The sequence below is a fragment of the Condylostylus longicornis genome, unplaced genomic scaffold (assembly GCF_029603195.1).
Source record: "Condylostylus longicornis isolate FDR11 unplaced genomic scaffold, ASM2960319v2 ptg000004l, whole genome shotgun sequence".
NCBI lineage: Eukaryota > Metazoa > Arthropoda > Insecta > Diptera > Dolichopodidae > Condylostylus > Condylostylus longicornis.
The window spans coordinates 19,089,742-19,115,833 of NW_026577973.1; the positions used below are offsets into that span (position 1 = coordinate 19,089,742).

The 26,092-nt window shown below is 24.8% G+C and overlaps 1 protein-coding gene across 1 annotated transcript in view; it reads left to right on the top strand.

The window, feature by feature from the left end:
• Nucleotides 1-26,092, top strand: part of LOC129611393 (paired box protein Pax-1) — a 39,278-nt gene that overhangs the window by 7,675 nt on the left and 5,511 nt on the right. The gene's annotated exons all lie outside the window — the stretch shown is intronic.

Here is a 26,092-nt window from a genome sequence, read left to right on the forward strand (position 1 = left end):
AAGGTATATGTGTGTGTTTATACACAATATTATAATATATTGAATTATCTATAAATTTCTTTTATATTCACAAAATTCTACTGCGCGACACTCGCATGACTGCAATTTTACGATTTCTATGTTTTCTTGTTTTTAAAATGTTATTTTCATAGGCGTTATAAAATTATCAATTGGAAAACGGTAGTCGAACAGTTATTTACTTACGTGTGTAAATATTTTCCAGGAAAAATGTTTTGATTTTCTTTTCCTCTTTATTTATGTTTAGTCTCGCTTAATTTTTATATATTTTTCATTAAAACATACTATAATGTACGTTAAAAATAATACCCTGTAAAATAATATTACATGCATAATATTGCATTTTCAGATGTACATTTTTGAGGTTTACGTTCACCATAATCATGAATATTGACGTATTTTGTTACGCGCACATATGAATGTACAATGCTCAAGTAATGCAAATTTACAGGTTGATGAACAAGCTCATTAGGTTGAGATAATGTAAATGTCCATAAAAAGAAATTTACTTGCTACAAGTATATTTTTTAAATTCATTTAACCCTTTTTATTCAATTAGATAGAAGCTGTTAAATTCTTATAATTTTTACACTAAGGAATAAAAAGGGCTAAAAGCGTAGTGTTAGAAGACAGGCATTTAATTTGGTGTGGCATGTCTTCTAGTAATGTTAATTTCAAGTTTTAGAATAAACCTTTTTCTAGTTTTTGTTCACAGAAATACTTTTGCACTTCAAAAATTTTTAACATTTTTTAAAATCCAAGTAACATATCACAAATTTTGGGTTATGTAGCATCTTCTTAGCCAAATTATTGCTAAATCAAATGTGTAGAAGTAATCATATTTATATTCAGATAATATATTGATTTTATTTCCCGATTATTTCAGTTTTATGTAAAATTCTATTCCCTGACTTTCTTATGAAAACCTAGGAATATAAATCTACATTTCCAAAGTATTTTTTAACTTGTCCCAGTCCGTCGATATTTACTTATATAACAAAAAAAATTTTCAAAAAAAAAACTGGGTATAAAATCTTTTTTCGTAGTTTTTCTCAATCGCGATTTAATTCTCTGAATGATATCAGACAGATCAGATGATTTACCGTATAATAAAATTTTTAGTACATGAATAAGCATTTAGCTCTAAAAAACAATTCGAGCTTTAATTTTTTCAATATTGTTTTATTATTAATTTATGGATACTATTCTTTATTTTACAAGCATGTAGGTTTGATCAAATAAATTTGCTATAGAAACTCGTTTAATAATACAAGTATTATCCTATGATTTACAATAGCAGACATAAAAATTTACAATTCTGCAAATTACCAAATAAATCCTACGTTGTACGAAACTTCCTTTAAAAAGATCATTTACATAGTAAAAAAAATTATTGTTGTCAAACAAATTGGCTAGATCGAATATTCAAACTCTAATATTGCACAAAATCTAGGTATATTTGCTAATGCAGACAGTTTTTCGTTTTTGTTTTAGTTCAAAAGTTTTAGATTTGCAGAATTTATTGCAATATGCAACACTTGTACATTTTTGTACATTTTTTATAATATTACTTATGTGTATATACATACATATATATGCATATACTTAGTGGAATTGCAATTTAAATTTTTATTTGCACCATAAAAAATAAACAAAGTTTTTTCGAAGCGATATTTCTCTGCTTTTATTTGTTTTTTTTATTCTTTAACATCAGAAATAACTTAAAAAAGATTTAGAAGTGGGAAGGAAAGAGTAAGAAAATTTAAGTATTTTTTCCCTTGCGACAAGGTAAACACTATTTGTGTTAGTTGTTGTTTCAATTAATGCTGTTATAACCAAGTTATAACATCAACTATGTCATGATTGTAATAGACTTCGTCTACAAAAAGTAAAAATTTGTTTAAAACAGAGAAATGGAAAATGAGAATCTAATAATTTTTATAATATTGTCCACTAAAGAAGGTAAATCCTCTGAAAGACATGATTATAGGCAGTCCTTATGTGATTAGCAGTAGAACTAAGGTTTTTAATTTTTTATTCAATTATTCAGTATTTTTTAGTACACAGGAACTCATAGAATAATCAGTATTTAGAAGCTGTATTCATTTTTCGTGCAGCGAGAATTTGAATACTTACGAGAATTTTTTTTATTTCAAAAGACTGTAAGAGATTTTGTCAACCAACATTTTAGTAAGTTTCATGTATATTAATTGTAAATTATAATTGTTTCAAAAGTGTTTTGGTTGATTTAGATCTGTTTTATGTCTTTGAGATCTAAGAAAATGTAATGATGATTATGCCAACTCAAAAAAAAATTATGTGGAAAACACCTATGTACTTTTTTGATGTTGGAGCATGAAGGTGGTTGGGGAAAGAGCAAACGATTTTGCAATATTAAAATTTTTGAATTTGATTAATGTAAATCAGGATCATTTATTAGGTCTAAAAGGTTTAGTTTTTTCGTTGAATATAAAAATTTTGAACTTGTAATTTTTTCACATTTCTTCATCAATTTGACCATTTAGGTTTTGAAAGTCATATAGTAAAAATAAGTTTGTGTTAAAAATCTATAATTCAAAATCTTTTTGTGCTTGATTGTTAAGGAAAACTAAGAATCTCAAAAACATTTCATTTTTTTCTCTCGAATTATATACGTAACTTGTATTTTCTGTTTGCTTCAGTGGAATTAGTTTTTTTAGATATTTAATATGTTTTAACAAAATTTTCAACAAAAACCTGAAAGAAAAATGGGCTATTGTCAAAAAGCTTTCGACGAGATCTACAACTTTTGTTTCATTAGGGAATCTGCGCTGGGAGGTGTCTGGTGTCCATAAATGGATTCAGAAAAAAATTTTAATTATTGATTTTTTTGTTATTTATTGCAGATTTTTTGTAATTGACATTTGATAGATTTTAGTAGCTTTAACAATAAATTTATGCCGAAAAAATACGTGATCAACGAAGAGGTTTTAAGTTTACCGGAAATCTTAAATATGAATACAATTTTAGTATAAACATGCTTATGGGGTCCAATAGAAATTTTCAGACACATTGAAAGAGTTTGTTGAAGCAGAAGAATAAGGGAATTAAAAAATGTGCAATCTCTTCCCAGCAACACGTGACGGATTACCTGATTATCTTATAATAATGATCAATTCGTTTTATATGATAATAAGACCGATAAAAATAAATTATAATTAGGATTTATTTTTTCTAATAAATAAAAATACTAATACAAAATTTAAAATTTGTTTTTTTTTTATTATACTGCTTTTGTTATGTTACTAATAATTCCTGATTTTTTTTATTCTTTAGCAATTTTATTTCCTACAATAACCATAAAATGCACTTTCTTATTTATTTTTCTTTCTAAAATTCATAAATATTTTAAATATTAAATTAAGTACTACATTTAACAATATTTAGATCAAGCCGTCAAATTAAATTTTTCTCATATTATGCATCAAAAGTTGTTTGATTGACATTGCATGCATTACAGAGGAAGGTGAAATTAATATTATAATGCAAAATAAAAAAGAATAAATTAATATTATTTAATTAGCTTGAGTATTTGAAGTATGAGCGCGTTGCGTATAAGTTTTTATCATTATGTTTTCCTACATCATAATGTTCTTAATTCTTCATATTCTTGCGGCAAAATACTTATATTTATGGATGTATGTATATAGAATAATAAAAATTATTTATTTATAAAGGTGTGTAAAATATCAACATACTATTTTTAAATTTTACGATGTTGCCACTAGTACAGAAAATTTTAGAGGGAAAACTTATGTTCACAATTATGTAGAAATTCTCTCTGCTCATGGTCTAGCTTAAATTTCGGAAAGTTTCGTAGCCGTATCGTATAGTGGCTTTCGCATGTTATGTTCTCAATGAAAATGGAAAAGATTGCACTTGAAAGTGGTAAAAAATTCTTGTTCCAAAAAAAACAAATGAAATAAAAAGCCAATGAAATTAATATGTGAAATTAAAAGTAATCCTTAAGACAATAAGCAAAAATTAATTTTATTTGAATGCCATTGCTCATATTTGCTTAGTATTTTTTCGTTTCATCGAATTCTCTTGAATTTTTAAGAATATTTCATATTTAATAAATTTAGCAACTCTGTAAATCAATTATTAACTTGTAAATGATAAAAATTCTATTTATTTGTTAGGTTTTATATAAATATTCGAAGTCTAGAAATAATTATTTTCAATTTTTCTCTTACTTTATTTAAAAGCCTCAAAAGAAATTTTGTAAAGAAAGGAATGAATTTGAAACCAAAAATTATAATAAACATACGCTAATTACTTATTTTACATTCCAAAACTCATATTTCAAATGAATGAGGTAATAAACGGCCGCATACGCATACATACATACATAATGATAAGTGCCTATCTCCTTTATTGTTGATGATGTTCAATGTAAAATGTTATGCACGGGTGACCATTTTGATTCCTTTGTGTTGTGTATAGTTGAAGTCTTTACATACCATGCATCTTTTATTTTGTCATTTTAATTTTATTCTTCTTATTTCTGATGTGGTTTCTTCTATAATGTAACGTATCTCATATACTTCGCAGACATTCAAATGAAAAATATTAAATATTTAAGAAGAAAAATATTCAAATCGATTATGCTAAAAACTGCACAAAAATAAATTGTCGCCATGTTCCAATTTTTGCATTATTTTTTTTGTATTTTTTTGTTTGTTGAAAAATGTTTATTTTTAAAATGTTATACCCACCTTTAATGGTACAGATACACCTCCTTGGAAAAGAAAATTGTTTGTGAAGTTTTTTTTTTTAATAAAATAATTAATAGAAGAGAGGAAGAATTATTACAGAAAAACACATGTTAAAAAATTTCGACGAAATATTAGGCAAAATATTGTGTGCAAATTAATGTGCGTGTACCAAACTTGTACTGTTATACAATGACAAATCTTGATTACTATATGAAATTTACTATATCATTATACGACAATATTTGTCTAGTTTTCGTAAGTGTCTCATTTCTTACTATTATACTAAAATGTACAAAATTTGTACTTGATGGCATAGTAAATAGCGAAATTGAGAATCTGGGGAAACAGGGTAAAAAACGTGATTTATGAGATTCTCTGGTCAAACTAATATTGATTATTTCTTTTATATGATGTAAATTGCTAAAAAAAGATGTTTTGTAAAATATTTTTATTGAAATGTGTGATATTTGTTTTCAAATACGTTTCCTTTTTGCATGATTTCTGGAAAAAACAAAAATTCAAAAGAAGCACTAAAATTGAAATAGGAGACCATATAAAGTATGATCACTTAACTATTTTTCATATTTTTTAAATCACTTTACTTCTATAGCCATTTTAAAAAGCTTTCGGAATTCGAATAAGTTCATAAAAAAAAAATTACCAAAAATTTAATATTGTTAATTTTTAGATATGCGGTAGCTTTGGAGCGGAAAAGATTGAATCTTCCTCTCTAATAATTTAATATTTACACATCCTTTGTTCTAGTGAAACAAGATTGAAGTATCTGCCAAGTTGTTAAGATTTCACATTTTTAGTATTTATCGTTTAATTAAAAATTATCTAAAAGTATTATTAAATTTAGTATTATTATTAAAATTTGCAGAATTCTGAAGGAAACTAATTTTAATGTGGTATTTTTATAATTTGAAGACGGAGAAAGATATTTAAACAATTTCCATGTAAGGAAACAAGATTGTTAACGAACGGATGATTTTTGTGCTACATCTTTCCGTTCCGAGTTATTATCAGTCAAAGATTGCAAAATACCAGTTTCTGTCGGAACAATAATCAAATTTCGTTAGGCCATAATGGTATACCAAAAGTATAATACAAAATTAATAAGCAATTAAAGCTTTACATAAAAATAATGGTTTGCAAGAATTATTTCTGTAACATTTATTTAAAAAACTTTATTTTTTACAAATTTATTATTCCAATAAACTTTTCTTTACTACTAAGACCCGAGTTCTAAAGAATTTATTAATGTGCTATTTTACAAACTATGAGTTTGATGGCTGTATTTTTTGTTTTAATTTCTTAACAAAACTTGCACTCTTTATATTTCTTACTTTAATTTTCTTAGGCGCTAATAAAACTCTTAATTTTTATTTAAATACATAGTTTCACAAATTTTCTTCTTAAAATTGAATTTTCTGTGCCTTATATGTGCGAAACTGCAAGCCTTCCCAAATTTCTATAAAAGCAAAAAGCTAAAAGAAGAAACCATGCGATCAAAAAATGTAATTACATATTTATCTTAAATAATTTACTTAACTGTTTGTTTTTTGCATTTAAAATTAGTATTTTTCAAATCACTGGTTTTGTATTCTTTACAAACCATATTTTATTCAACTCAACTTGGGTTTGTTTAACAAACAAGCCAAATCTACGTTAGTTTTATTAAAGTTTTGAATACAACAATCATTGTATAGTTCGCTCTCACCTACCATTTCAAAACAATTATTATTTAGTTCGCTCTCCTTTGAAATTTACAAACTATGAGCTTAATAAAGTTAACATTCTTTTTCATTTACCTTTTATTTGTAGCCTTTCATCATCTAGTATGTGAAAATAAACTTTCGCGCAAATCTTATTAAAAAATAAATTTTGATGACTGTAATCGTCAATGTGATCATATTATGTTTTTGTATTTATATGAATATATCTCTAGAATGGAATTTTTATTTTTGTCAACTAAATAGAATTATGCAGATGAACACGAAAATGAAATTTTTAATTAAAATTTTATTTTTATTATTATTTTGTATAATTACAAATTCAGACACAATTCAATCCCATTTCTAGGAAAATAATAGTATAATTATTATGAGCATTCACATGGGGACAAACATAAAACGTTTGTATTAAAATATTTTTTTTTATTTTTGCTTTTCCATTCTTTTTAAATTTTTATATTTAATCTGGCACAAAAATAATTATTTAAATTTTCTATTTCATGCCAAATTTAAATTCAATTTGTGTTTGTTGAAGCTAAAAAATTTTTTTTTGTAAAGAAAATTTTTAATCATTTTGTACCTTTAGACAAAAATGAAAATGCCAAAATGAAAATGAATTAATTTTAATTTAAAAGCGTTGTATACCGATACGTAAACACATTCGATATAAACGTTTTTATCGACATATATAGAGTATATACATATATATAATTAAACATAAATAACGAAATTTAAAAATAAAAATGGCTGCGCTTAAAATTTATATTAAATTCAATTTAATTTTACAAAATGGTGTTGGTTTTTTGATTTTTTTTTATAACATTTATATAAACTTTACGAAAATACAAAAATAAATTAATTTTTCATTTATATTTTGATAATAAAATAATAATATTTTTGAATGTTCATTTAGTGTAATAAATTTGATGTCTTAAATTTTGTGTTAAGTATTTTATATACAGGAAACAACATATTTTTTTAATTTACTCGAAATTTATATTCTCATATAAATTTTATTATTTATTTATTTGTATATTTAATGCATACATACGAGTATATATAAATATAATATGGTTATAATGTGGGTATAAGTAAAAGAATTAAATAATAATGAAACGAAATTTTGAAATTTAGAAATTAATTATTTTATTAAAATAATTTATTAATCTTTCAAAATAATTTTATTTTCTATTTCGATGTTAAATAGTTTGTAAAAAAATATTTGAACAAATTTCAAAAAAATAATAATAAATTGTTTATTATAATTTTAAATATTGTTTTGTTATTCATACACATATATGTATGTATGTTGACATGCAGTATAACATTGTTCTATAATAAATCTCAATTTAGAATCAAGATCTCATAATACGTATAATTTCATTAAAAGCTTATTATTTCTTTAATAAAATATAGACATGGTTTTATTTTCATAGTTTGTGCATAGTTTTAGGCGTTATAATAAAATAATATTACAATATTGTACTCCTTTTAAAGATGAAAAGTAGTTTTTTTAACATATAATTAAAGAAGAAATAAATGTCAAAAGAGTTATATACTGCGCTACACTTACAATGGACGACTTTCAAAGGGCGAAACAATCTGTATAACTTGGAAATAAAACCACTTTCTTTATAATTTTTTGGCTCTTTTCCAAAAACTATTTGAAAAAAGTGCTAATTAGTTTCATTCTGCCGTCTGTGCATGTGTCTGTTTCTACACACTTTGAGATACAAAGGTAAAATTTTATAAAGATCTTAAATAAACAGTTATTTCAATAAAAGAAAATTTTTTTTACATTCCGTTCCAATCTAATCGCTTTTCGAAGTTTTGAATCGAATAAATTATGAATTTTCTCCGACTTTTAATTCTAAAACCTCAAGCTTTTTCATATTTTTTCTAATCCTAAATATATATAGAGTGTTTTTAAAAGCAGTTTTTTCAGTTGTTCAAGGAATAAGTGCTTCCATACAAACAATAATTAAAATAATTAAAATAAATAGAAAGTTTTATTTTTATCATTTTAATGGTATTTGCAAATTTGTATCATTAAGTAAAAACAAAATTCTGCTTTGAAATTCAACTCTCAATTTTGCCTAATTACATCTAAATGTCCTTTAACCGAAGGGTCTTGGTTTCGAACGCCGGTCAGGTCACTGTAAAAAATTATATTCAATATTATTATAGCTTAATATACAGCACTTTTAAAATAGAAATTAGTATTCAAGTAATTTACATATATCCATAATATTCAATAATGAAACTAAGAAAAATAAAACAATAAATATCAACAATCTCAAATATTTAATATAAAGAATAGAAAAACTACGACAGACTACCTAATTAAAACTCCATTACGCAATTAAACTGGGGTATAACTTTATATAATATACTAGTCCTATGCTCCTCTTAGGAGTAAAGACGGAAAAAAAAAGGAAAAATATATCTTCGTGATTCACATTTTTCACTGACCCAGAGAAATGAATCATCCCTTTTTCAATAGAATAGAATATTATTTGGTAATATTTGAATATACAGCTTGAAATGTTTACAGAGCCATCCGAAACGCTGCAACCAAAGATGAAATCAAAAAAGCTGTTGTGTCAGCCAAAAATAATAAAGCAGACGAGACTCCACTATAAATAATTAAACTGATCAATAACAAAAACCTTTGCTCGAAAAAATGTTCAACAACATTTATAACACCGGAATTTTCCCACAAGATTGGCTAGAGTCAACATTTGTCGCCCTTCCGAAAAAAGCTAATGGCAAAAAATGTGATGATCACCGATTTATAAATTTAATGAGCCATGCATTCAAAATCTTTCTGCATAATCGTATTTCACAAATTGCAAGTTAAATATTATGCGTGGAAATAAATACGAGCTACCTCAGTTAATAATTCAAAGAAAAATTGAAGGAAATAGAGGTATAGGAAAAAAAACTAACTTGGCTGAGCAACATTAGAAACTGTACAGGTATCAGAAACTTTGGTGATTTAATTAATTCAACAACGAATCGAAATATCATTGAGGACATTTTTCACAATACTATATGATTTCCGCTGACATCCAATTAGGGATAGGCAACAAAAGAAGAAGAATATTTAAATAAGCAAAGAGAATTAGTAGTATGATTTGGTTACCTTGAACAAACATTTTTGAAAAGTTTTAACAAAATTATTTTTATTAATGATCAATTTCATAATAAAGAAATTTATTTCTACAGTAATATATGAATAGGTCTATAATAGGTATTCGCATCAGATACTAACGATATTGAAAAATTTATTTACGACCCATATTAATGATACTACGTTATTTAATGAGAACCAAGTATTCCTTAAATTCCACTTGTAATTCATCACCCCTCAAAATTAGGAAAATGTCATTTTTTGACGTGTTACCCCGTATTACAATCATAAGACGTATAATGTTTAAGAATTTCGCGCGCTATCAAACTTAGCATGAACTCATTACAAAACCATTTCATTAGCTTTAGCTAGTTTAAGTAATTTGCCGATATTGGTATTTGTTTTAATTTTAAAGTGTCTCTCTAAGCGTAGACAATGAGAAGATATGTAAGCAATTATGTAGGTAATTAATAATCAAATAATTTCGCCGAAAGATATGTAGTTTTTATCAAAAGTACAATTTTTAAACAAGGAACAATATTGGTCTCTTTAACAAACATTGGTTTGGTCGCAGTTTATTTCAATATTTCAAAGAATCCACGTAAATGTACTTACGTATACATGTAGGTATAATATACAAAAAAATATTTAAGGTGAAGGAGCAAGAAAATCAAACAAATACCACTTTATGAATGTATTCAAAATTATAAAAAATCAAATTTTATAGAAAAAAAAATCATTGAAAACGATAACAAACATTTAAAAATTTTGTATTATAGTATTGAACTAATAAGTTAACAAATTTTTGATTTCCGCTTTGAGATCAAAATACTTATATATATGTATGTATACATATAATATGATCCTTTTCTAACATTTTTTGGGATAACTTTGTAATCCGCGATACCTATAATTTTGAAGGATTTAAATACTTGAAATCTTAATTGCAAATAAAATTAAATCTTTTGTTTAAAAAAAAAGGTTAATATTATTTGCTCTGTTGAGTGCTCACGTCGTCATCATAACATACATATTCGTTGAATGTTTATTCAACAAACCTTAATGTTAAATTGCAAGAACAAGGATATTATGTTTTCATACAGGGAGATTGAAATGTAAACGAATATATTCTTAACACATGACTTAAATAAACAACGCTGGAATTATTAAAATTATACTTAGCATTATAGGAAGTTATCTGCTACAGTTTTTATTTAAATCTTTTAAATTATACCATTTATATCGATGTTCTAAAAATTTTTAATTCAGTCCGCTATTTCGCCCAATAGAAGTGTTAAGTCAATGGTGAAACCATTGAAAAACTAACCAAAAAAACAAAATTTTGAAGGCGAAATGTGTACTTAGAAAGAGGCAAGATAATAGAAGAAAGTAAAAAAAATATTACATAAAATTTTCTAAAAAAAATGATTTTATCAATTTTAAAAATGAATTTTTTATTGGACTCTGTTCCTAAGAAGCGAAGCAGTGCAATGAAAATAATCGATGTTAAAAAAGAATCCGCGTGTAATGTTAAGAAATAAAAGACTTAATTTGTTTATAAATCAAAATCGATTTTGAAGTTAAAAAATCACAACAGTCTGTAGAATAGTTAATGTTATAGTTATTCTCTTCATATAAAAACTTCTTTGAAGTTATTGTATACCGTTGTGTCCTAAGTACATATGCACAATTCTTTATTTGTTTTTTAATTTTAATTCTAGATTTTCATTTTTTTCTGTCCTTTTTGTTTTGCTTTAGCTTCCGAATGAAGTTTTGAGACCAGACATCAATATTATTATTTTATACATTCTACTTTGTTTATTTACCTTTCGATGTCGAATCACCTTTAATAAAAACAAAAATTAAAAAACACAACGAACTGCGATATTTTGTTTTATAGTAAATAAGACCATAACTATATACATGTAGGGATTGAATCTAAATGCACCTCTTTCGCTTCTCTTTGTTCAATAATATTGCGGCGTTGTATTAGAATATGAGATGGTATTATAAAAGTTAATGAGGTTTGTAAACATTTAATATTGAATTTTTGTTTTGTTTTATTTTTTTTCGTGCTTTTTTATGAAATATTCTATTTGTTTTTACAAATATTCGAATATAATGAACGCGTAAAATAAACCACACAAAGTGTTTGAATCGTACTGGATTGATGTTAAATATTGTGGTCATTATATTGATAAGAACAATAATTTTTAATTAAGTAAAGTACAAGTTTTATAGCAACACTTAACAATTTCTTTATTACATGAAAAATTAAAAATTTTACTGTAGTTAAAACATTTTTTCAAAAAGCGAGTTCAATTTAAATATTAATAAAATCTCAGTACTTATTTATTACTTTGAACTGTAATCAATAAGACCTGTGCCATTATGTGCTCAATCATTTGAATTCTATTTACTCTGTTGAAGGTTTGAACGTGGAGTCGATATTAAGATAATTTTTAACCATGGAAATAATAGCATTAATCTATACGATCTTCATTTTTATAATATGTTTTTGCTTTATCTAGTCATAATCATAATACTAATTTATTTAACTTTAATATAAATTTTGAAAGCTTACAAACATATTCTAAATCCCGACTTCAAAATTACAGTAATACGATATTATTAGACACATTTCTGCTTGACTTGTTTTCTGTCAGGACTTTTTTTCTGTGAAAAATTGTGTATTAAAACATTATTAACTGCTGCAATTTTAAGGTTATTAAAATTTTAATTCTTAAAACTTTAAATCTTAAACTCATATAATTCTTATATTTTTATTTTAAAATTGTAAAATTCCTTACAATAACACTACATTTTTCATATCAATAATCTTGCCTTTTGTTTTAATGATTGCAATTAGTATAAGTTTTACTAAAATTTAATTGACAAAATTAAAACAGAAAAATTTTAATCTCTTCTTTCTCTTCAGAAAATATTTAATTGAATATTTTTGTCTAAACGTTCTTACCTATATATGTATGTATGTTTGTATATATTTCTTTTGTGCCACAAAAACTAAATGAATAACAGGTGAATCAATTAATTTCTTTCAAAGATTTAGTCATTGAAATTATTTAAATTTTTTTTTTCCAAATTTCCACTATATGGCACATGCCAAAAATAGCTCTTTTCAAATCCTGCAAAAAATAGTAATTAAAACGTTTATGTTAATTGAACATTTTTCAAAAAAAAAAATTAAATGTTAAAATTTTTGTATATAAATATATGTAAACCTACAGAGTTTTTAAAATAATTCCATATACCTAAATGTAGCTTCATATGTAAATATAAAGAAAATTATGCGAATAAGAAGTTCGCACATACATAAAGGTTCGCATATACATCGAACATATTGGAATACACAAAATTTTAGCAAATATCAATTTCTGGTCAATCATTTATTCATTAAGATTGAATATTTTATTTTAATGGACTAAAAAATCTATATTGGATTGCTTATGTAATTTTAATGACTCTTTTAAATTTTAATTTCATTTTAAAAAAAGGTATGGGTGTTTTTAATAACAATTTCAAATTTTTGATTTACTACAAATTAACACTACAAAATAAATAACATAGATTTTGGACATACTTTTTTTAATATAGATTAAGCTTTAATTTAACCGGATATTTGTAGTTCACCAGTCGCATGTTTCTCTATGTTAAGGCACAACTATTAGACTTACTTTCAATATAAGTCGACGTGTGAGTGTTGTCTTTAATGAATGCTTTTTAAAAAAAAATATGAAAAACATTTGTGAGATAATTTTTCAACATTTTAATAATTTCATTTTTGGCTAGTAAAGTCTCCGAAGCGACTTTGTATTGGTCTATTAAAAATTAATGACACTATATTTTATGTATGAATTTTTGATATTTTTTCCTAATCTAAAAGAAAGCACTGTTTCATAATTAGTATGAAGAGCTCAATTTCAAAAAAATCTCACTTTTATGCAGGGCTTTTAGAAAAAATTTGGAACTCTGACAAATTTCATTTTAACATAAGTATACACTGAATTCGAATTACCAATACAATTGAATGGCACACAAATATTCCTTCGCTATGAAATTTTAAAAATTATATTATAGATTTACAATTATCTTTATGTATGTACATATATATTATTATATATGTATGGGTATCATACATTTGAGCTGAATAAGGTGTTTAACTTAAATTAGTAAGTTTAAATGAAATTTTGTTCACCCATTAAAATTAAATCTTGATTACAAAATAAGAATTTTACTGTAACTTTAAGATTTTTTTTTTTGAATATAAACCTATGGAATACAAATAAGTAATCATACAGTTGCAAAACTAAAAAATTTTATGTCTGCCAGAACTATAACTCCTAATTTTGATAATTGAGTTAGGATTGATAAAGTGAAACATCTTGTATATTTAACAAAAGTTTACTTCGGATATTTTAAACGACGTTTCGTTGTTTTTGTTAGTATTTATTTACTTTTTATATCCAAAAATAACAGAAAAATCCAGAAGCACTAATAGCTAATGAAAGTGTACACAAATAATTTTTTTTCTATTAGTTTTTAAATTTGTTTTGAGTTTTTTTTCCTTTTTTTTTGTAGAACAGCAACACCGAAAAAGCAGTTTATCTATTTGAGAGTTTACTATTCAAACAATATTAAACTGATGAAGATTGAAGAAGCAGAGAAGAATAATCAAAACGCATATACACACTATAATAAAAAAAAATTTATTTCAAATTTGTACAAAAATTTTGTCATAAAAGCGGTAGCCGCACTTTTATTTATTTTAAATTTGTTAGTTTACCAATTTAATAAATTGAACAGACCATAACTAAAGATTTGTAAAAGGTATGATCACTATAAGGTTACCATATAATATTATTCCTCTGTCAAAAATATGTATAATTGTACATACATTTCATATATCTACATACATACATGCAAATATCTACTATATCACTCAATATTTTGGATCAAATCATTTGTAAATATATGAACGGCTACTTCACTTTTCATAAACGCTGACCAAATTAATATATTTCTATACATAAAAATGTATAAAGATGCATTCAATCATAGAGCTGTTTGGAAAAATTTCATTTGAAGAAATGAATAAGAAGGAAATATGAAAAAAGAATAAAATAATATGATCTTGTTGGAGGGTCTTAAAGAATTTCATCAAAACAATATAATTCACATAAATTTCAATGGTTTTACACTATATGAAATACCGAAATAAGAATGGTAATGAGGATTGCATGAATTGTGGAGCATACTAACAAATGCATGAATTAACATCTATAAGAAATGTGTTATTTTAATTTCAACAGCTACACTTGTACTATTGCATGATTTTCAAAAGGATTAATGAAAATTAATAAAATGGAGTAATGAGTCACTCATTCTTTCAATAATAAATATTTTGGATACTTACTTTCTGATAAAAATTAAAAAAATTATAATTTAAGAGTTAATCTACATATACTTCAGTTTTTATTTGTTTTAAAGATATTCCTAAAATTGACGCACTTCAAAAAAGGATATTGGATTTAGTTTAATTAATTTATTGATAAATAACTATTTAATACATATATTTTTATACTTTAGATTTGTATAAAAGTAGACAGTAGGACAGACATTAATAATGCAGAAAATTTAAGCGAATTGTAAAAGAAAGAAATGTCAAAATATTAATTTACAAGTATTTTGCTTTATATTTAATATTTACATAGCATTTAGTCAGAGCTTAGATATTTCTCTTATTAATATTCAAGAGTTTATATACAGAATCGCTATCGCCTTTAATACATTTTGAATTAGTGGATATCTATAGAGAAGTAGTAATCAATAGAGAAGTAGTATAGTGAAAATAAGTAGAGCTACGGAAGGCTTATTCAAAAATTAATAACTTTTAAAAGAAAATTATTTATGAGTCCGGTTTGTTCGTAAACGAGAGTGCAGTGAAAAGCGTGCATTCAATAATTATTATTATTGTATTTAAACTTGTACCTATACCTTTATGTTGAAAATAATTTTTCCATTAAAAAATAAAATGATTTTTTGATAAAACATATTATATAATAGTGATATGGGTATAACGTATACGTAAACGAGTGCATTGTAGTTATTTTTATCCGCATAGGTAAATAATTGCAAGCGCGTATAACAAACACAATATTTCCAATTTACAAATTTGAATATGCAAAAATCTTTCAACACTACTGAAAAAGGTAAAAACAGTGTCGCATAAATTTACATTGCAATTGTGAATTAAAAAAATAATGTTTTCTAATTTTGTTAAGTTTTATTTCCATATTAAATGTAAGAAGAATCTCGAAGAATGTAAAAACGATATATGTATACTGTTAAGATTAACAGTTTAATATAAAATAGTGAAATTTTTAATTAAAGGAAATTGATGAGTTATAAAAGTTCATTAATTAAATATTGTAAGTGGAAATACTGAGAAAGTTCAAATTTAAATACAAAAAAATAAATTTTATTTTCAAATCGTAAATCTTATACTTGTATGTGTTAAATTTTTACATCCTTTTAAAATAAATAAAATTAAACTGAATGAAATATTAAATTGAATATGATAAGAAATATTCCAGAAGTTAATTAAGTATAAGAAATAAGAAAACGGGTTATTCTTTGACCAGCAGTTTTTTTAAGGACTTTTTCGTGGGACTTTTCTGTCTATATTACTCATTGGAAATTTTTAGAGTTTTACAAAATAAAATTGAACGTGTAGCTAACTGATTATATTCCGATTGAAATGTACGAGAAAAATGGTTGTTAGACTTATTTCAATAGGAGCAAACAAAAAAATTACAGAGTTTGTTAAAAAAAAATTAAAAAAAAAACAAAAATTCTGACTTTAACGAGGTTGATCTCGAAAACTGGGGCTCAAATCAAATTGATTGCCAGACCAAAAATAAAGATCAATTAATTGTTTGGAAAACAAGCCAGTAATGGTTACTTTATGATGCATGGTTCCGACGCTGTAAGCATTTACTTATGCGTATGTGCAGGAAAAATCTGGTATCTTTTTTTGAACAGGCTGTAGCACGAAAACGAGTATATTTGCACCCTTTCCCTCAATTTTTGCTAGAAATTGATCAAAGAATAATCCCTAAAATTATTTGCCAAATTATGCTAATTTAACTTTCTATATATTTATTGTAATTTATATAGTTAAGAAAATACACACTTCGGCCGGTTGTATTTTCTGAACACATTACTTTTTGTTATGTTAGCCAACTTCCTAAAAACAAATAAATTACTTTAAAGAATTTTATATTTTAAGGAAAAAAATAAATATTAAATTCTTTAATTTATTTTCCGTATGCATATACACATATTTCACATACATTATGCATTCGCACACGCATATACTCGTATGTATATAGGATTACACAGAAATATATGAAATTAAAAATTTTATGAAATATTTGAAAAATTTTACATACTAACAAATTTATTATATATATGTATGTACACATGTTTTTTAATTTAAAATATTTGCAATATATAAAAATTAAAACAAATTTTTTTGAACAATTTATAAATTATTTAAATTAAAAGTAGCGAACCATGAACTAATAAACATCCATAACTATGCAAGAAATATATTTATCAAATTATGCATTTCAGTTTTTAAATGATGTGATTCGTCCAAAAAATACTACTTATGTGTATATGTTTGTGTCCCATTTAGTTGCAATAATAATGCGAATTGTGAATATGAAATTATTAAAAAAAAACTTCCCTATAAAATATTAATCATATAGTATAATTATATTCTGAAAATAGTCGCCCAATCAGTTAAAAGCATTGTCATAATTTCAAATGATGTGATAAATTTGAAGATTTTGGGGTTCCCTATTAAGTTTTTGTGCTGGGTAAGCCATATCTCACAGGCAAGAAACGCCAGAGTCGTTAAGAAATTTCATCACCTGATGAGAAATTTCATCACCTATTTGATGCGTACTGATGTTTTTCAGGGTTGCTATTTGTCACCCTTCTATTGTGTCCATATTAACCGAATTGAGTCTATACAAAAAAATTTTTTGAGATTTATTTTCTTCGAACGACCCTACTGCCCTTCGTCTATATGAACGCAGACACAAATTAATTAACTTACATACACTTAGTAAAAGATGTTATATCGCAAATGTGTTACTCACATTTCAAATTATATTGTCACTAACTGTCTAACTATCTAACTTGGGGTTTCGTTCACCTGATCTTTTATGATTTCTTTTTATAGTACCAACGGAGCATGTTAGTAGAATGCCGAGTCATCGCCGGATATACCATATATGAAAATTAAGCATATGCAATAGGCGCCGGGACACAGTACTACAATTATTTTGCGCAATGTGCAATAATTATTGTATATTGTTCATTGTTTTGAAAGCGGGAGGTCGCACATTTTGGAAAATGCGTATAGGGCGCCGAACAAGTCAGAATCAGGCAAAAGCTTTGTTTGTGTAACGAATGCAAGCACAGCCTTAAGTTTTCGCTAAAAAAAGGCTCGATAACAAATTTTTTAATGATAGTTAAATATTATTTTTTAACTTTAATCGTTGTTTCTTTTGCATTCCATACTTCTAGCTAGAGTATATAAGTAGCAAAAATATTTTAATTTATTATTAAGGATAATATTAAGGCAAAATATAATTTTAAATTAAAAAATATAATTTTAAATTAATATTAAGGCAATTATTAAAAAAAATACATATTCTACTCTACATAATACGTATGAGCTAAACATGAGTAAAATATAAGACAACGAGAGTGGTGAGTAATGGGTGAATGCATACATGCATATTTTATTAAATTAAATAAGGGTTTCGTATATTAATATTGATAAAAATTGTTACTCCATTATGTTGAATTAAATTTCTTTTCTCCAAATTTCTTTTGCATTATGTGCTTTACACACGTAGTAGTTCAGAGTTATTCAAAGCACAATAACTAGTTCCGAATTTAAGAACCGCAATTTTTTTAAAAATGATTAACATTCGAAAAGATGAGTTAACGCCACACTTTGAGTAAAACTTAAATTAAAATTTGAGTAAAATTTTTTGTTACTCACTTTTAGAAATGATTCATTGTATTAAGCATTGATTAAAAAAGCAATAAATTAATATTGTTCACAGCAACATTAACATTTAATTATTTTGTTCCTAATTAAGAGCACATTCTTTTGCTTAAGGCTATAAATGTTGATTTCTGATCTTAAAGGAAATTCGTCAAATATCTTGATAAGATAAAACGGAGTTAGTTTGTGAAAATTACAACAATTCAAACTGCTGTGAACAATTTCAAACACTCTAAATTACTATAATTTTTTTCGTTTACTCAGTTATTTTTAAAAATCGGGTTTTTCTTTTATTTTTGATAGGATTAATTACCGAATCAATTATAACATGCTCAAGTTTTGAAATTAATTTTTCATTTTAATTTTGAAAATCTTCATTGACAGACTCGCACGTGAACAACAACATAAATTGTCTATACTTACTTTGATAATTAGTTGTCAATTTGCCAGATTGCTTTGTATTACAAACTTGTACTTCATAATAATGCTCACTTTTTCTTAACTCGTTTCTTAACGAGGAAACTTGCAAAAGACGCTACAAAAGTTCCCCTTTACTTTCAGAAAAGTACATTGTTCGTGGTTTATACGCTAATGGTATAATTTCTATCACTGTTACACACTATTTCTCTGAAAATCAGATTGAATGTCGCTTAAAATTCAATATAGGTCATAAAAGTTTAATAGACAAGTTGATTTCGATTCATAGACCTGTTGAGAAACTCTAAAATCGTGCGGTTTGATGTCATTCGATTATTTCCTTTATAGCGAATAATTGAGAGATAGACAATAGACAATTGCTAAGTCACTAATTTATTCAATTTAATAGACCAAGCTATATCTTGGTCTATATTGTTTGTCTTGAACGGCCAGCAACAATCAAAAAATTGACCCGAAAAACGAAATCCAAAATAATTTTTATATGCAAAAATACCATTTGTAAAATATTGGTCTTCCCATAAATTAAACAAAATATTAATTAAAATTATTTTTTTTAATTTGTTAATTACCATTTCAAGTTCTATTTGTACATATAGCTATTCTGCTTCAAAAAACTACCCAAATTTTCAAAAAAATTTTTTGTTTTATATGCGAAAGAAAATAAAATACCAAATTTATAGTCAATTAGCGTAACGATATCAAAATGATAAAATTATGTGTTGGTACTCAAATGCATTAAAAATAAAAAAAATACTTTGCGCACACATTAGAATTTTTTTTTTAATTTTATAATATTTAATTAAACTTAGTTTCCTACATTATCCACATTATGTACGTATTTATCTTTTTAACTTAATAGAAAAAATAATTGGAAAAAAAAGAAAACACAAAATATTAACAATATTTTGAAAATAATTTATTGCCATCCGCCATGATTCTATGATTTTGTGCCAAGGATGGCTTAACAAAAAATTATTTCGATTTAGAGAAGTAACAAATTAATTTCAAGAAAATGCAGAAAATATTGTATATATTTATATATATATTATTTTACATATGTACATAATATTATATATAGATGAAATTATAAATGAAAAAAAAATCTGTTTTTTATTTAATTGCAAAAATTCTTTACATTTATAATATACTCGTACATGTATGTACATTGTATTCATGTACACTAATTTATATTGTATAAAATAGCCATTTAATTTTGCATAAATTCTGTAACAAGTAGGCATACATTTTGTAAATTGAAAAAGGATATTATGCAGATATTTCAGAAAAGTAAATTATTTATTTTACCTATTGTATAATAAGTATATTTATATATGCATTTCATAAACGCACACTGTGTATCTGAAAATTTGAAGTTTATTTTAAAGTGAATATTTGTATGGGTGGCGTTGAAAAAATTGTGCACTCCTATGTTAATAATACTAATTTTTTGCAGCGATCACTGACATAAGGTTTATAATTAAATTAATTCATGTAAGGTTGTTATTGTTATAAGCTTTGCAATAACATTCATGTTCATTTTTGTATAACATCTCGTGATTTGGAAATAAAGTAAACCAATTATTACAATTTGCATATTATGTGAACCTTTACTATGCACGTGTTTAAAAATTTAAAGCATAGACAACTTATATTAACAAAAACTTACATGTAGAACCAAATATACGTATTCATGGTATTTCTTCTATTACTAAGAAGGCTTGTCACAGGTTAAGCAAAAAACAATAACTATTATCGTTTTAAAAAATTACAATTTAAGAAAAATGTTATCAGAATAACAAAGTATTTTCTTGATAACGTAAGCAAAGTGTTGCACAAAAATGCATAAATTTCCTTGAAAAAAATTTTAAGTTTCATTTTAGTTTCAAGAAAGTCAATAAGCTAGAAAAGTATAGCTAACAAATATTTTATTATATTTTTCTATTATTCAGAGACATTTTTCTATCATTGCCATCATTTGATCTTTCTTATTACATGTAATGTTTTTGGTAAATGTTCCTTGATAACCGAACATGCTGGTGTACTTTTTTCTCTTTGAATATTATAATTTAAACAAGGAAATACATGTAATTAAAATGATCGATTTTGAATATATATTGGAGAAGTTTCTCTCAGCTGCACGGATTTTTGTTAGAAAAATCAAACTCCATTTACTGTAATGTTACCAACGACTTTTCTTTAGGAGTCTTCACTAATAATAGAGTAATTTTCAAAGTGACGTGAAAAGACGTGAAAAAATGCGGTTTTAGAAAATAAAGAAACTAACTGAAAGTGATTATTTTCAAAAAATTTTTCGAGAAGATTAAATATATTAACTATTAATTATATTATATTACAAAAAATATTAATAGTATTCCCGGATCCCAATTTTTATTTTCAAATATTTCAAAACAAAGAAAACATTCTTCAATTCGAAAAACAACAAAGTGTGTTAATAAAAATTTTGTAAACAAGGCAAGCTTTTTTTTAAACCAAATTTTCCAACAATGCGCGGTCTCTCAATTACGCATATGGTGAAAGAACTAATATAATCGATAGACCATGACAATTAAGTCAATTAAAAATATCAAATCAATTTTTTTCGATTAATTTCCTACTAATGGCTGAATTCTCTCCTGAATTTATTAGTATCACGAACCATTCATAAAACTATTTTATATATAAAAAAGTACCAAAATTTTAAAAATCAACTTTATATCAAAAATGCACACTTTTTTGTTTCTAACTTTTATCATTTATTAAAAATTTAATTTTAACTCCTGTTATAAAATTATTTTGAGTCTATTAATTCTAAAAATCAGCTAAACTTTTCCTAATTGTAAAGGATATGTATTTAAATTTTTATTATTATTTATTATCCCAAACATAATCCTTTAATATTATATTAATCTCTTTCACATTTCATTTTAAATTCGGTAAATACTTACATTTATACCTACCTAAACACATAGCAGTCTTTTTTTATATTATTTATAAATCATCTCATAAATCAATTTGGACAGATTTGCGGCGACATCAATTACATTAAATATCTGTGGTTGCAATTTTCATTATATCGTATTTATACAATTTTTTGACATATATCATGATGTATATGTACATATACATATGTACATCTATATGTATATTTATATATTCGTATTCCAAAAACGTGATGTCTTTTACCACTGAAATACCTTCATATTCAGTTTCTTACATCTTACCCAAAATCATTTTGATTTTAATACGTACATAAGTATACCTACACACATTCCCATTATATATGTATATGAAAGGAAAAGAATTTAATGTTTCTACAAATGAATTTATAAAAAAAAAAAAAACATTTTTTTTTCTTAAGATTTATTTTTAAAATTTAATTTTATTATATACAATGAGAAAGAGAGTCAGAGACATGAAGTGGAACGAGAAAAATAGAAAGAAAGATCAAATCACTGAAATTTTACTCCCTCGACTCTTCTAATAAATGTAAAAATTATTTTTGTTTTTCTTGTAATGAGATTTTCAAAATATCATAATGACTTTTCTTGTATCTTATTTCATTTTGTTTTTATTATTTTATGTACTGTATATATTTTGTATTTTATAAACTGATGATAATTTATTTATTTATCTGTTGACAGTTTAACACATTCTTTTCTTATAGTCATTATAATTTGTGTCTTGACATTATTTAACTTAAATACATGTACAGCTAATAGTCATCATACATATTATTTACGCGTATGAGTTGCGTAGGAGAAATTAATAAACGTACATTTTGTATGTAACAACAACGTAAGGAAATTGCACCTTGAATAATATGAAAAGACATTATCATACATATGTCATTTGTTAGGTTCATTATGTCAAAGTGATTATCGTAAACATTTTCAAATAAAATTAATTTTTATGTATTTTTTTTTAAACGCATGCCACACATAACATAACCACATTTTATGATTTTATTGTAAAAATGGGGAATACAATATAATTAAATTTATAGACATCTTCTATATAGTTTAACTAAACTTTTGCGTCAAATATTGATGATATTTTTTTTACAGAATTAAATTTAAACTAATGAGTATTTTAAGTACATGTATTTATTTCCACTTACAAGTATGTTCAAAGGGTAACAATGCGTCCTTTAGAAATTTTTAACCCTATGGGGTTAAAGATTAAAACTTTTTCTTGTCCTACATCTTGTTAGAAAATTCTTAAGGGTGCCGTTAATTTTAACTAAACAATTTTTAAAACTTAATTGAAACAATTTCGTAAAGGATATATGATTTCTTGTTCATGGCAATTAAGAGAACACAAATCTACATTTGTGAACCTATTTAATTTAAACATATGTACGCGGTTTCAAATTGATTACAGTAATGGATTATTCATAAACCTTTATATTAACTAGTATTTAAATGAAAATTTTGAAATTATTACCTTTCTAGTCCTTCTGTTGAGGTGAATAATATTTCATTTATTCTATTTCTATAAGTATTTACTTTATATTTGAAAAATAATGAGTATTATGCTTATAAAAAATTATTAAAACAATTAAAACGCCAAAAGAAAAGATCAGAAACTTCAACTAAACTCATAAAAAGAAAGATCAGTTACTTATTAACTTATTAAAACATCGTGAGAATGTTCTTATTCTTCTCAATGTGCGAATGTTCAACGCAAAAATGAAAAACAATATTTTAACCGAACTTGGACAGTTTTTAACATTCGACGAATAGAAATACAAACAAAAAATATGATAATTTATTATGGAAATTATGCTTGTGTTGTGTATTGAATTATTTATTATCTTTGTGTTTATAGTATTAAATAAATCATAATTTTATCAACTTTCCATTTGCTTCGTTTGGCTCAATTGGAGTTGATGAAAATAAAGGCCATTTATTTGGTATCTCGCATATTTTATCATGATGAATTGCAAAATCTTTTGGGACATCAGTGTGAAAACGCGGATCACTTATGTAACACTAAAGTATCTCTATTTTCTTTCGAGTAAGTGATCCTCCTCTGGTATTGGTACTTGCTGGTAAAAGTTCATTGATATAGGGATCGATATTCGTGGAAGAAAACTTAATAGACTTTTCGATTTATCACAAATGAAATTTCATCTTTTTTGGTTATACTTAAATGCGTGTATTTGCATGAAAACAGAAATTTTTATACATTTACCTACACTTTAAACATTTTTAATTTTTTACTAGAAATGGAAACTATTGACTATGTTTTATTCACATAATTTTAGGTAAATACCTAAAAAATTTTATCAATATTAAAATATTTACAACACCGACAAACTAAATGCATAATCTTAAGTCTTTACTTCTTACCCGCTGATTCTTAAGCATTTCTTTAATATTTCGCTAATAGAAGCCTTTTTTTTATTTTATGTATGTATGTATATGAGGTTCATATAGAATAACTGATTTTACACTATTTTTACATGATAGTTAATTTATTTTAATTTTTCAATATTTTTGTATTAAATATATTTTTTTTACATAGAATTTTAAAGAAATCAAATTGAAATTTCATGAAGTCAAATTAAATTATCGTTAAGCGAATAATAATTTATATACATATATGTATGTAAATTCATAATAATATGTACTTACACACTTATTTTTTTATATACGTTTTCATCTTTTCTTAAGGAAATAATAGGAAGCGTTTTATAAATTAAATATGAAACAGTTGTAATCCTATGAACTCTTTCTAAGAAAAATGAGCGCCAGCCCCTTTAGAACAAATATAATTAAACCAGAATTTAATTTACATATTATGTTTTACAAACTTATTAGAAATCTTTGCACTTAATCTGAAAACATCCACAAATTTATCTCTATATTAAATCTAAGCAATTTTTTATAATCGCAATAAAACATAAATATAGAAGTTTTCTATAAGAAAACACAAGAAAAAGAGAATATTATGTTACAAAGAAAGTACATATTCATTATGTTATGGATTTTTCATGTGTATTATCAGCTTTTGAATAAGAGGGTCCGAATTTGTTGTATATAATCAGAATGAACGCAACAGAAGTTGTGCCCGGGGAAATATGCTCTGCTGTCTCAGTTTTTGTTATTAATTTTTGTCATTTTAATGTTTGACTTTGCTGTTTCGCGTATAAAATGCGAGTCACATTTTTCTGCGTTTGCAAAATTTAAACAAAGTTTCTGGTTTCAATACAATAAATTGGCAAAAAATTGTGTTCTTAGGGCTTTAAAGGGTAAAAACTGACAAAGGGAATTGAGTTTCTTTGAAAAATCCATCTGTATACAAACATTTCAGCTTCCTGTGTGTAAAATTTTTGTAAATAGACTTATAGACAAACGAATAAGCAGACGCACAGAATGAAACTAATTAGCATTTTTTCCAATTTTATTGGAAGCTGCTTAAAAGAATTATGAGTTTATAAAATTTTCCGAATTACAAAAATATTTTTCTTTCTTTTTAATTATGGCATTGGGTATTTAAAACATTGTAAGTAACAGTAGCATTTAAAATGTGTATAACACTTTTCGATTTGATTTTCGAAAGATTTTGTTCTTAGGAAAATAAAACTCACATAATATAAATTACACATTTATAATTTTATATACTAACTTTACTACATAATGTACATAATGTACATACATTCAAGAAATTTAAAAATATTTATTTTTTTTCTTTTGAAACTTATCATGATTTTGTAGTACAAGTCTCTGTATTGTATTCAACAATTTCCCAGAATTATTTTTAATCATCGTTATTTTTTGTTCCGTTGGTTTTAAATTGCTTGTTTTACAATTATACTACACACGAGTGCTTTTATTAAAACTCCCTTTTCCTCTAATTTCCTTTCAATGGTATAGTAAACTGTAGTAAATAATATGAA